Source organism: Lygodium microphyllum, chromosome 1, assembly GCF_053477565.2.
Source record: "Lygodium microphyllum isolate KBCC chromosome 1, Lygodium_microphyllum_v1.1.10, whole genome shotgun sequence".
NCBI classification, from domain to species: Eukaryota; Viridiplantae; Streptophyta; class Polypodiopsida; order Schizaeales; family Lygodiaceae; genus Lygodium; species Lygodium microphyllum.
The window spans coordinates 10088201-10101513 of NC_141135.1; positions in this window are offsets into that span (position 1 = coordinate 10088201).

The following is a 13313-nucleotide window of genomic DNA, read 5'->3' on the forward strand; positions in this document are numbered from 1 at the left end:
TAGTTTTCTTGCTGCTTCACAAGGATGCGCATCTTCTCCAAGGCCTTTAATCCAACCACTTTGCCATGCCACTTTGGATGGTAGCACATGTTCTTGGTGTACTCAACTTGCTATTGTTTTTCTATTTGCTAGTCAATGGTAGTCTCTTTTGAAGTTTGGCACATTGCAATCTCAAAAACCTAAGCCCACAAAGCTACTCCATTTGCTTTATTTGAGCTTGCATTTGTTGCATCTTTTTTTGTATGTCAAGGAGGAGAGCTAGTGTAGCATGTGCTTCTTTTTCTTTTTCCTTACCTTTCCCAAAGCTAATTTCCCCTCTTTCATCCAAGATAGCACCTATCTGCTAATACATCAAGGATTCAATGGACTCTTGGACAACCTTCACATGGTCTTCTTTCTCCTATCTTGAGAGTTGTTCCTTTTCAACTTCCCACTTGTCAAATTCCATCTTAGACAACTTGGAGATTTTTTCCACTGATCTTATATTTTCATATTCCTCCTTCCCACCCCTATGGCATTTTCATCTCTTTGATTGATCTTCTAATTCCTTGTCCTATTCTTCTAGGCTCAGTGGTGGGAGAGGTACTATGTTGGCTCCTACAATGATACCAAGATGAACTGCTATGAGATGAGACAATGCACCACCATAACTTATTATGGTGTTCATTGCCTCCATGTGGTTCAATTTAGAAGTTGTATCTTGCTCATAGACCTTGTGGGCTTTAGGAAGAGTTTCAGTTACACATCCAATCATAGTACATTCAAGTCTTAACTTACGATATTTTCTATCATGATATCTTCCATAAATCACTTGGAGACCCTAGTCATGGGCTTGTTGTACGTGAAGAGGTGGTGGAGCGCTTGTGATGTGACTTTCAACTTCTCATCCTATACACGAGGAAGGAGCACCTCCTTTTCGGTTACAATTTGATCCTTTCATTGCTGGGGTACTACTACCAACTTCTGTGCTTTCACATATTTTCCTAATTTTCTCTTTATGCCTAATGTTTTTTCTACTACTTCTAAGATGAATTGGATGGTGGCCTCTCGGGTCTCCCAATTATCTCCTTCTTTATGTTGAATTTCATCTTGAGGTTTTCATTTCTTGGTGATACTAGTAGATAGAGGTTTTGCAAGCTATGAAATGGATGGTTTTGTAGGAGGCGTTGACATAGGTACCCAATTTACATTTTTCTATAAGCTCCTGGAGTGATTGGTGATGTGCTACTATATTGTCTTGATTACTTATACTCTAGAATTGGAGATATACCACTTCATATATGCTCATGTTTGATGCCAAAATTGGTCTGTTACATGATCAAGAGTATGTTCTTGTCTTCATTGAGAGGGACTTTGACAAGGACAGTTCCCAATTCTAGGATGTTCAAATTCTTACAAGCCACAGAAGCACTCATAAGTTACTTCATAAAATCCCAAATTGTGCTTTCATAATTATGTGTCAATTAATGTTGCATTAATACTCTATATGTGGATCATTGTACAATTAAAAATCAAACTTACCCACCTCTTACCACCTTATTACAATAATTGTTACTTTCTTTGGTGGCCTTGGTTGGTTGGTGTTGGAGATTTCTTGTTGGTTGTTTATGGACATGGTCATTAGTCTCCCTCCTCTCGACAAAAGTGAGGTAGGCTTCCCAACTTGGGGAAAGGCCCTCAAGTGTGTGTTGCAAGATTTTTAATGTTTATAATTGTTACAATGTTATTGTTATATATAGTAGAATGTGACATTTTATTTATGTACAGAAGGAGAAGGATCCAAAATCCACCAATCATAGAAGTCTAGATTGTACTCTAGTTCAACGAGTGAGTCCAAGTCGGTAGGCTGGATGGGTGTTGTGAAAATAGGATGCAACAATATGTTGATCATCATGGAAGTACGACATGGTTTGCTCTATTGTAGGCTAAGACATAGCTACACGATTCTCTTTATTCTCACCCTTGAGGTGTGGTCTCTACTATGCCCCCTTCCTTATCAAGCCTTTACCCTTCCATATCAATTGCCAATTTGTGGTACTAGTTTGGTGAGAGGGTTGGTACTAGTTTGGAGAAGCAGTATGCTTGCATTCAACCACAAGTATTTGATATCCTACTTGATCATAAAGCCCATAGATTTCACTATTGATCTCAGATAGAGTACACTAGTGTAGATAAGGATAAAGTAAGGATCGGGAGGAGACAAAGAAACTACCCTAGATGCCACTCTTAGTGGTCCACAATCCCCAACTAGGATTGCCAATTGTAGAAGTGATTGCATTGACAAGAGTACTTTTGAAGAAACCTAGAATGTTAGCAAGACTAAGATTGATTATGGGGATAATGTTGTAGAAGAAATGAACATTTGAAGTGGTTGAAAGAGATATGTTTCCCAAAAGGGCGTACTGAGGTATAAACCAAAGGACAAAGAGCTTGGTGGCAATTTTTATAGTAGAGAGAAACGTCTTATCTCCACACCTATGGCCACCAGAGCAAAGGGTAGCTCACACTAAGCAAATAACAACTTAAATGAGGGAAATGGCCATGTATCTTCCAATGTGATGGCTTATTACCACTCCCTTTCCTATCCAACCAAACATTAATAGCAGCTAAATTAAAGGCTACTACACTTCTTGTCCATCTTTGACTACTTCTAAAATTTTGAATCAATAAAAAGTATAGCTTTTCTTCTAGGTTCTCATGTCCAAGCTTATACAAGCTCCATGAAATGACAATCATGAGATCTTTGATAGTCTTTACATATGGAGAGGGTGATCTTCTCTTCTACTTCTCTTTGGCTCTTTTGGTGAAGTTCCTATTTCCTTCACTTCATCTCCTTCTACTTCTCAATAAACTATGCCTTCTTGAAAGTTGACAGCATGTCTTCTTCTTATATCAACATTTCAATTTTTAAGCACAAACGTGAAGGTTTGAGATTGCAACTTTATCTTAAAAAATTTCCATTGAACCACACAAACTAGCACAACTACCTTAGATATGAAATTTCAACTAAACTAGATTGCTTGAGCCCACAACACCAAGAGCTCTTGAATACAACCACCCAAATTCTTGAACAGATTAAGTTCTTCGTCCACCCATCAAACCATTGCAACATTACATTACTTCCATCGCACCAAACTTGAAATTGTAGCATCAAAATTGGACTTACAACAGAAACTTCAAAATTGAATATGAAACGTCAATGATCTACCTTACAAACATGGCTTAAATCTTGTTTAAAGAGATCTAAGTGTTGCATCGGATCTTGAGACATTGACCAAAGCTTCCATTGGAAAAGACATGGCAGGATCACCAAGGTGTATCAACCTACTATGTTAGACATCACAAACAAGAATAACAACTAATAGAAAGCTATCTAAATACTCACAAAATAGTTCAACTCACAAATTTCTTGAATTGAAAAATATCAATAAATAGCAAATAAACTTCAAAAAAATTCTATAGAAATTTAGGTCATTCATAAAGAACCAAAAGAAGTTTAGGACTAAACATATTCTCATTATCTCCCCAGAAAGATACAATGGCACATTGTCATAACAAGACAAACATAGAATAATGAACAAGAACTCCTTCTCTCTCCTCTTCTTCTTTTCCACAATAAACCCATAACTCTAACCTCCCTCAAGGTGCATGCAATAATGTGAACCTTTGCACCTTAGGCCAATATGAAGAAAACTTCAAGCCGCTTAAGGATACATGCATATGCCAAATACAAAGTAAAGTATATAGTATATCACACCCATTATAATAGTACTCAAGAAGAACAATAAAATTTTCATGTATGTCAATTACTACAAAGTAAATGCTATTATTACAAGAGGCAACTATCCGCTCCTATACAAACACTACATGCTTAAACATGTAGTAGATAAGGAATCTTATAGCTTTCTTTGCATAACCCCAAGTTAAAATCAAGTGCAAGTCCACCGAAATGATTGACTCAAGAACCATTACCATCAAGTTGAGGATTTTCACATACATATTCATGTCTTTTGATTTGATTTATGCATTGAGTTCCTTCCAATACTTGATGTATAATATCTACAAGGACATTCTATGGTAGCATAAAATCTCTCTAACCCTCCTAAAATGTTAGTGTTGGGTTAAACATGGTTGTATTCAAGGGGATGTTGTGTTAAGCAATGAAATTAAGATTGATCTTTCCAATGTTAAGGTTATATTTAAAAGTTCACATTTGACCATTAAAGAAAAGCTCAATGCTTACTTGGCCATAGATATTATTATAAGTGGTTTGTGTTCTAAACTACGTAATTATTACAATACCTCTTTATAAGCTACTTGTGATTGTTGAATGTATTAGGAGTACCTACATGCTTATGAAAGTTTAAAAAGTATTCTAATGAAAACAACTATCTTATGAGCCCCAATTCAATAATAACTTGCCATATTTAGATAAACACAGCATAGATTGCTAGAGAAGATGTTGTGCCAAACTGGTGAGCATAACATAGATTTAGTTGTGAGCTTCAGATCAACAACTCGTTAAAGTTGAAATGAATTATTTGAGAACTAAAAGAAAAGTCTTGGGAGTGGTCTATGTAATGAAAGGGTTTCAAGACTATTTGCTTATGACTCCATTCACCTTTTTTGTAGACCATTATCTCATGAATAAGCCATGCTAAACAAGAAACATTGTTTAGTGGCTAGTTCCTCTATTTGAATTTGATTTCTTTATTATCATATGCAAAAGAAAATGACATTACATGGCCAATCACATAGTAATAATTTCAACTAGGGAACCTACCAAAGGCATAATAAATTATCTAGGTGATCTCTTGCGAACATGTAGCTATGAGCTTGAAATGAATGATGTGCTTCATGAAACACATAGAGAAATAGCAAGATGTCACTTCCACGATAACACAAATGCAAGGAAAGTGGTTTAAGCACAATTTTGGTGGCCTACCTTGTTAAAAGGTGTTGTTTACTTTGTAAAGCATAGTGATGAGTGCTAGTGTACCAAGGTGTACATTCCAAAAATTAGATGGAGTTGATATCAATAATAGCCCACTAGACCTTTGAGAAGTGGGGGATCCACTTGATTGGACCTATTAGCCATGGAGCTTAGGATTTTCCTAAGCATGTGAGATCATAGTCTCTATGGACTATTTATCAAAATGGACTAAGACTAAAGCAACACAAAAGAATGATTCTAGAGCCATGACAAAGTTATTTTGGGAGTAGGTCTTTTCTCAATTTGGTGGCCCCATCAAAATAGTGAGTGACCAAGGAAGGCACTTCATTAGTGAAATGATTGAACATCTCTTGTATACATTTTTATCATCCATAGGAAGTCATTTCCTTACTATCATCATTCAAATGGCCATTATTAATGTTATAACCAAAGGATTTCTTGCTCAAAAAGTGATTGGGTAATAAATTTATTATGGGCCTATCATAAAACTTATAATATAATAACATACTAGAACCCATTTAATTGACATATGGCATTTCTATCATTGTGCTTGTCAACTATTTTATCCGTAGCCTATGAATGGTAGTCTAGAAATAATAAGAATGCAATCAAGCATGGACCAAGGATCTTATCAAACTTGAGTGGAAGATGGGTGATAAGGGCTTCACTCTAGTTCCTCATTCCCTCTCTCAACCTCACACAACCCTCTACTTTACCTCTCACTAAGAAGGGATGGTTAGAAAGAAAGAAGAACAAATGGAGCTTCATCTCCCTAGTTCCTCACTCCCTCTCCCTCTTCCTCTCAAAATCATGCAAAAAATGAAAGAGGATATGAAGACTCAAAGTTTGCACACACATGAATAGTTGAATAGCTTGCTCTATGGCATCCTTCCCACCTTATGGCTACATTATTGGTCCTCCTATATTTGCATGCCTTCTCTAAGGCTCATGATCCATCCTAAGATGAAACTTAAATGGAAAACTTTGGTTTATCTTTGGGAGTCTATCTAAACTAATACAAATTGCATGGAAGTGAGTTAGGCCCTCAAATTAATATTATAAAATAATAATGCAACCACTTCATTACACATTGTAGATGATAGTGCATAAAAATATAACCTGAAAAATATACTCCTTTCCAATCTAATGTCGGCACATTGTGGTCTTGCTTGACTTAGATTGTTAGTTGGAGAATCAATTTGAGTTTAGAATGTTCAATACTCATTGTTGTGAATAAGCCTCTACACACTAAGCCACTTTTGGGTCATGATATATTAGTAACCCTGATAGCTTTCGTAGTTACTTTCATTTTTTGTGCTAATGGCACAATGGCATCAATTTCTTTTTGTATCAATGGCTCTCGAAGTGGATTGTAACATAAAAATTTGAATTTTATTTCTTTCTCCTATATTCCTTTGAAGCATGTGAAAGAATGGCAATGCAACTCTCTCTCTCTCTCTCTCTCTCTCTCTCTCTCTCTCTCTCTCTCTCTCTCTCTCTCTCTCTCTCTCTCTCTCTCTCTCTCTCTCTCTCTCTCTCTCTCTCTCTCTCTCTCTCTCTCTCTCTCTCTCTCTCTCTCTCTCTCTCTCTCTCTCTCTCTCTCTCTCTCTCTCTCTCTCTCTCTCTCTCTCTCTCTCTCTCTCTCTCAAGCTCCTCATTTGTTGTTGCTCCCATTGCCCATTGCACCTATCACACTCACTAGATGTGCATGCTTTTGCACCACCCCTTGCTTGTTAATCCAACCTTTTCTATGTAATTAGCAATTGCATTCATGACCATAGCCCATTGTTTCGGCTATACACATGTTTGCACACACCCTTAATCACCATCCACCACCTATGGGGAGAGAGAGAGAGAGAGAGAGTCCATGGCCATTCTGTGCAAATGTGGCTATGTAGAGACTACATGCCCACTCTGCATATGTGCACATATGCACACAAATGAAGATGCACGCACACACACCCACACCCACATAGAAAGAGAGAGAGAGAGAGAGAGAGAGAGAGAGAGAGAGTACATGCCTACTATGCAACTGTGGCACTTACAGAGTCTACATGCTAGCTATCTGACAAAGTATATCGATGTGTGTGTGTGTGATGGATACATAGAGAGAGATAGAGAGAGAGAGAGAGAGAGAGAGAGAGCATGGTCATTGTGTGCAACTAGGGCCCTATAGAGACTCCATGCCCACTCCACACACACACACACACAGTGAGAGAGAGAGAGAGAGTGTGTGTGTGTGTGTGTGTGCATGGCCATTGAATGCAACTAAAAAATATGCCTACTATGCAACTATATTTCTACACAAACTATGTGCTAGCTATGCAATTGAGATGCTACGGAGTGTGTGTGTGTGTTTGTACATACACACAAAAATATACATGTATGTATGTACATAATATACACACAAACATATACATGTATGTATGTACACAATACCTACACATACACAGAGAGAGAGAGAGAGAGAGAGAAACAGACAGACAGACAGACCATGGCCATTGTGTGAAATTATGGCCTTGTAGAAACTCCATGCCCACTCCACACATGCACACACGTGCACATGCATGTGAATACACACACACATATACAAAGAGAAAGAGGGGGTATGTGTGCGTGTGTGCATGCACGTGCACGTGCACACACATGCATGCATGGCTGCTGTGCAACTATGGTTCTTTAGAGACTACATGTCAACTACACGTGCACATAGAGAGAGAGAGAGAGAGAGAGAGAGAGAGAGAGAGAGAGAGAGAGAGAGAGAGAGAGAGAGAGAGAGTACATGCCTACTATGGAACTATGGCACTATAGAGACTACATGCTAGCTATGCAACGGAGGTGTTGTAGAATGTGTGTGTGTGTGTGTATGTGTGTGCGCACGCACGTGCGCGTGCGCATGTGCACAGAGAGAGAGAGAGAGAGAGAGAGAGAGAGAGAGAGAGAGAGAGAGAGAGAGAGAGAGGACTTTTAAAATTCAAATTGGCTTTAGTCCATGTTGTTAAAAGCTGCGGATCTAGAGCATGACACAAGCTATGGTGGATGAAAGATGAAGACCAAACTCATAATGACATGGACAAGTAGAGACAAACTATTACACAAGTGAATTAGGTTCCAAGTTAGATTAGCTTGGACTCATAAACACAATCTTGTGTAAGATCAACAATAACAATATACTTAACTGAAAGTACAGAGTATCAATAGCTCATAGGCAGCCTAGTCAAGTTAAAGCTTGAGACTTTACAACTTTGGCAAGGGTTTTAGAAATCAAATTCTCTAAGGGAAACATAGAGATCCACTATGGGAACAAATTGCTTAAAACAATCTGTTAGAGTTGTTGATGGTAGCAGAAGTATCTTTTTCTTCTTCTTCATTCATGAATTGACTTTGGTGGTGGTCATTATGCATCTGCTGTGCTCTTTTCTTATGGAAGCATTCACTGACAATATGGCGAGTTTTACAACAATAATGACATGTCATCCGACTCCTGTTGTCGGTGTTGAATCCTCGACCTCTTCCCTTGGGTCCAGTAGCTCCTCTAGTGTATAAGAGGTTTTCCCTTGAGCTGGTCTCTTTTACCTCTTTGCTTTTAAATTTGCTTTCTCCATCAAGCAAGTGAGTGCTCAATATCTTTGAGTGAGAGACTCGGAACATTACTTTGAGTGGACACAAGGTTCTCATATGGATCCTTGTTTACACTTGAAAGCAGTATGGATATTGCTTCATCTTCATCAATATTCTTCTTAAGAGTTGAAAGATGGGTTTTTAGGCTCTTGAACTAGTTAATGTGCGTGCTCATAGAAGCATTTTCTTTGATATCTAGTTTATAAAACTGCATGAGTAATTTTACCTTTGAGTTCTTTGCTTGGGTACCAAACATTCTGTCAAGTTCCTCCCAAGCGGTTCTAGCATTTCTAATGCCAGATATATGATGTAGCACATCTTAGTTCGTAGGCAATGATGCCTAGTGCCTTGTTATTTATCTTCTTCCATTCTTTGGTTTTAAACTGGTCTTCGTCAACGAACCTGTCTTCATCATCTTCCTTCTTGTTATCTACAACATCTTCACACAAATCCCACAAGTCTTTCCGCATAAGATGGTACATGGTCTTCTCCTTCCAGGCATGAAAGCCTTCACCATTAAACTTTGCTATCTATTCCACTTCAGTCATCTTAGTAGGTCTTACCACGAGAACTCTTAGGTAGTGTCTATCCTTTTATAAGAAGATTGATATTTACAAGGGATTTGATAATTGTGACTTTAAATCATTACACAACCTAAGAAGCTTCTTTGAAACTGGAATCAGAAGGTGAGTTACTTTTGAGTAAGCTGAAAGACTCAAGTGCCAAGAAGCACTATTTGAGTATCAATAGATACTATGTCTTGAAGATCTTGATATCTGGCTCAATGTTGCTAGGTAATCTTTGAACTTCCTTGTATCCTTCCAGATCTACAGTAGGATTTGGAGATAGTTTCAGAGTGATCAAGGTCACTATTGATGATGCCAATGAGAAAAAACTTTTTAAGTTCTTGGCTATGGCTTCCACTGTTTAGGGTTTGATAGGCAGCTGATTATTCAGTTGGTGCAGCTCATACAAGAGATATTTCTAAGAGTCCTTTTGTGAGAAGTAAGCCTACTTTATGGGCTTTCTTTGCCTTGTACCCACAAGATCAATCGTGGCATGTAGGCGCAGATTTGAGCATACAACAGAGGACGGGAGTAGATAGGACATCGTGTTTCGATTTCTGCAATGCTGGAGTTGGGGAGCAATAATGTCATCGATTGAGGTGCCAGGATGAAGCATCTTGAGCAAAGGAAGATACCTCTAGGAAGGAATCACTTGAAGATATTTCGTATAGGATAGGTGCAGTCTGGCTATGGCTGCCACAAGGTCCAACTAAGAAGTTGAAACTGGAGACATGAGCTGATTGTGAGTTGGTTAGAGATCACCAAAGGTGAAGGGAAACTAGAGAGTCAAAGTATGAGTTGTGCCATGCCCAACTAGGCTCTAATACCATGTTAAAAGATGCAGATCTAGAGCATGACACAAGCTATGGTGGATGAAAGATGAAGACCAAACTCATAATGACATGGACAAGTAGAGACAAACTGTTACACAAGTGAATTAGGTTCCAAGATAGATTAGCTTGGACTCATAAACACAATCTTGTGTAAGATCGAAAATAACAATATACTTAACTGAAAGTACAAAGCATCATGACATTGTATTCATTTCATAGTCAAGTACAATGCTTTATAGAATTTGGGTTGTTCCACTCTCCTCATTGTGCATATGGGATTCAAGACAGCTATTCCTAGAGCATACATCATTTGTCTATTTCTCATCACATGTTATAGGTGGAAGGACCTTTGGAGGTTCTTCCAAACCTCCTTAGTCACATAAGGAAATTATAGATGTACTAAATAGTAGACTTGAGGATTGGGTGGCCTACAATATGCCACATGCATGAGTCCAAGCAAGTCGTCTCTTTGGATAATGGAACCTTACAAATTGAAAATTGCTAAAAGAAAACAAACTTCCAAAGAAACCCTTAAACCTAACTCTCAAGTTTTGGATAGTAGACACTCCTTTCCCTAGTAGGCCTTCTCAATCTTGTTCGTCCTTTTTTTCTTTTGATGCCACCTCATTGCATAAAGTCCTATTGTCTATATTCTATTTCCACTTGGATATACATACCCCAAAAAGATACACTTTCCACTTTTGGCATCCAACTTGGTCTTGAGTGCATCATACTGACAAAGTATCTTTGTAAATGTATGGAGAAGAGTATTCATCATCTTTCTTATCTGAACTTCATGTGACACTAAATTTATGAGGGAGAAAAATTGTAGACTTTGTTATGATTCTCAAGTTTAATAATAAGATCTAATAGAGTTCGGCCTCCTAGTATTCTTGTACTATGATTATATCATTGGCTTGCCAAAGGTAAAGGCCAGTGCAATCCTTATTGGAAGGGCTTGAATTTCACTTAATTAAAAAATGAAGAAATTTGATTACAAAATTTCTTGGAAAACTGATAATGCATTAAAGAATCTAGTAAGAAGCTATATTAATGATGATCTTTTGCACTTGTTCTATTTATGATTTCTATTTTCACCCAATTGAGCATGCTCCAAAAATCCATTTCATATATTATTTAGCACTTCCCATTATGGTATGCTAAGGGTTTTATTGGGGGGGAATAGGTTGTTCTTGAAGGAAAAAGCTAGCCCCACTTGATAAGCCATTCCTAATGGTCCAAATTGTTTCCTCTTTTCATTTTTAAGAAGGGCATGCAAGTTTATAGATGAAGCATAAAAGGTTTAGGCCATGCAAAAGAAGGTGCTTGCCCATTACAATTGAGATATGTATTTGCAAGTTTAGAGGCACTTTGTAAATTGATATTTCTAGAATGTATTTGTAGTTATCTTCTTGTCTATAGATGATGCTTCAAAGCTTTAGTCCATTCAAGAAAAGATACTTGTCATTTCAAGTGAGGCATGCTCTTGCAATTTCAAAGGCACTTTGTGAATTGATCAATACTAAAAGCTTCTTGAAGTGGAGAGAGTGACTTTCCATGTATCTTAGTTTTCACATTTTTTTTCTTGTCATAATCTAGTATTGAAGGTGGCCGCATCTCCATGCTTGTGACTAACAAGTAGGTTTATGGTTTGAACTTGGGGCTAAGAATCAAGTAAGCAATCACAATCATCAATTGATGTGTATTTTTTCTTTACATTAATGAATCCCCCTTCATGCTTGTAACTAAGTAGTGGTTGTGGGTTTTCCTTAGGGTAAGATCTAAGCAAGCTAGCATGAAGAGATGCTTATAATTGAGATAACACACTAGGATAGCCAAGAGCCAAAATTTTGGGGCAAGGCATCCTTGGGAACTTTAAAGCAGAGGGAGCTCATAAAAGGAGAAGTAATTTGCGAGAGAACAAACATGCACAATTTTTGTTGTATGAATCCTAATGGAGAGACTTGATACAATGCACATTGTTGGACTAAAGCTTGTTGAGCATAGTGTATTTGATGTAACATGAGAGAGAGAGAGAGAGAGAGAGAGAGAGAGAGAGAGAGAGAGAGAGAGAGAGAGAGAGAGAGAGAGAGAGAGAGAGAGAGAGAGAGGAGAGAGAGAGAGAGAGAGAGAGAGAGAGAAGTAAAGAGAGACAAATGGCTATCAAAGAGAGATAAAGAAAGAAAGGACTTTCAACTTTCAAAATAGGTTTAGTCCATGATATACATTGGGGAGGCCATCTCGAGGGTCACTATATCCTTTAGCTAGAACAAGATTATTGTTGTGCTAGATACTAGAGTTGAGGATAGGGTGGACTACAACATGATATACGTGTGAGTCCAAGCCATAAGTTGCTCTTTTGATAGTGTAGTCTTACAAATGGATGAAGACCAAGTGAAAACAAACTTCCAAAGAAACCCTTTATGTAAACCTAACTCTCTTGGGTTTTAGACACTCCTCACCCTAGTGGGCCTTATCAATATTGTTTGCCCTTTGTTGGTTTTGGCACCACATCCTTTGTATCATCTTACAATCTATATTCTATTTCAACTCAAGTATATGTATCCTACAAAGATTCACTTTCCACTTTTAGTATCCATCTTGGTCTTTAGTGCATCATACACGCAAATTGTCTTTGTAATTCTATGGGAAGGAGTATTCATCATCTTCCATATCTAAACTTTACCAAACACTCAAAATTTACTGGGGAGAAATTTTACATATTTAATTATGATTCTAAAGTTTAAAGATAAAAGTAAATAGACTTTGGCCTCCAAATATTCTACTAACTACGGTGATATTGTTGGCTTTCCAAAGGTAAAGGCCATTGTGATGCTAATTGGAGATGCTTGAATTTTCCTTAAGAGAAAAAGTAAAAATTTTGATTGCAATTTTTTAAAGAAAAATAATGGAGCATTGGAGAATGTAGCAAAGAAACTATAGTAATGATGTTCTTCTGCACTTGCTCTTTACATGATTTGTTTTTTTGCCTAACTAAGGTGCTCTTAAATAGCTTACCCCCAAAAAGCCAACTCACATATTTACAACATGATATACGTGTGAGTCCAAGCCATAAGTTGCTCTTTTGATAGTGTAGTCTTACAAATGGATGAAGACCAAGTGAAAACAAACTTCCAAAGAAACCCTTTATGTAAACCTAACTCTCTTGGGTTTTAGACACTCCTCACCCTAGTGGGCCTTATCAATATTGTTTGCCCTTTGTTGGTTTTGGCACCACATCCTTTGTATCATCTTACAATCTATATTCTATTTCAACTCAAGTATATGTATCCTACAAAGATTCACTTTCCACTTTTAGTATCCATCTTGGTCTTTAGT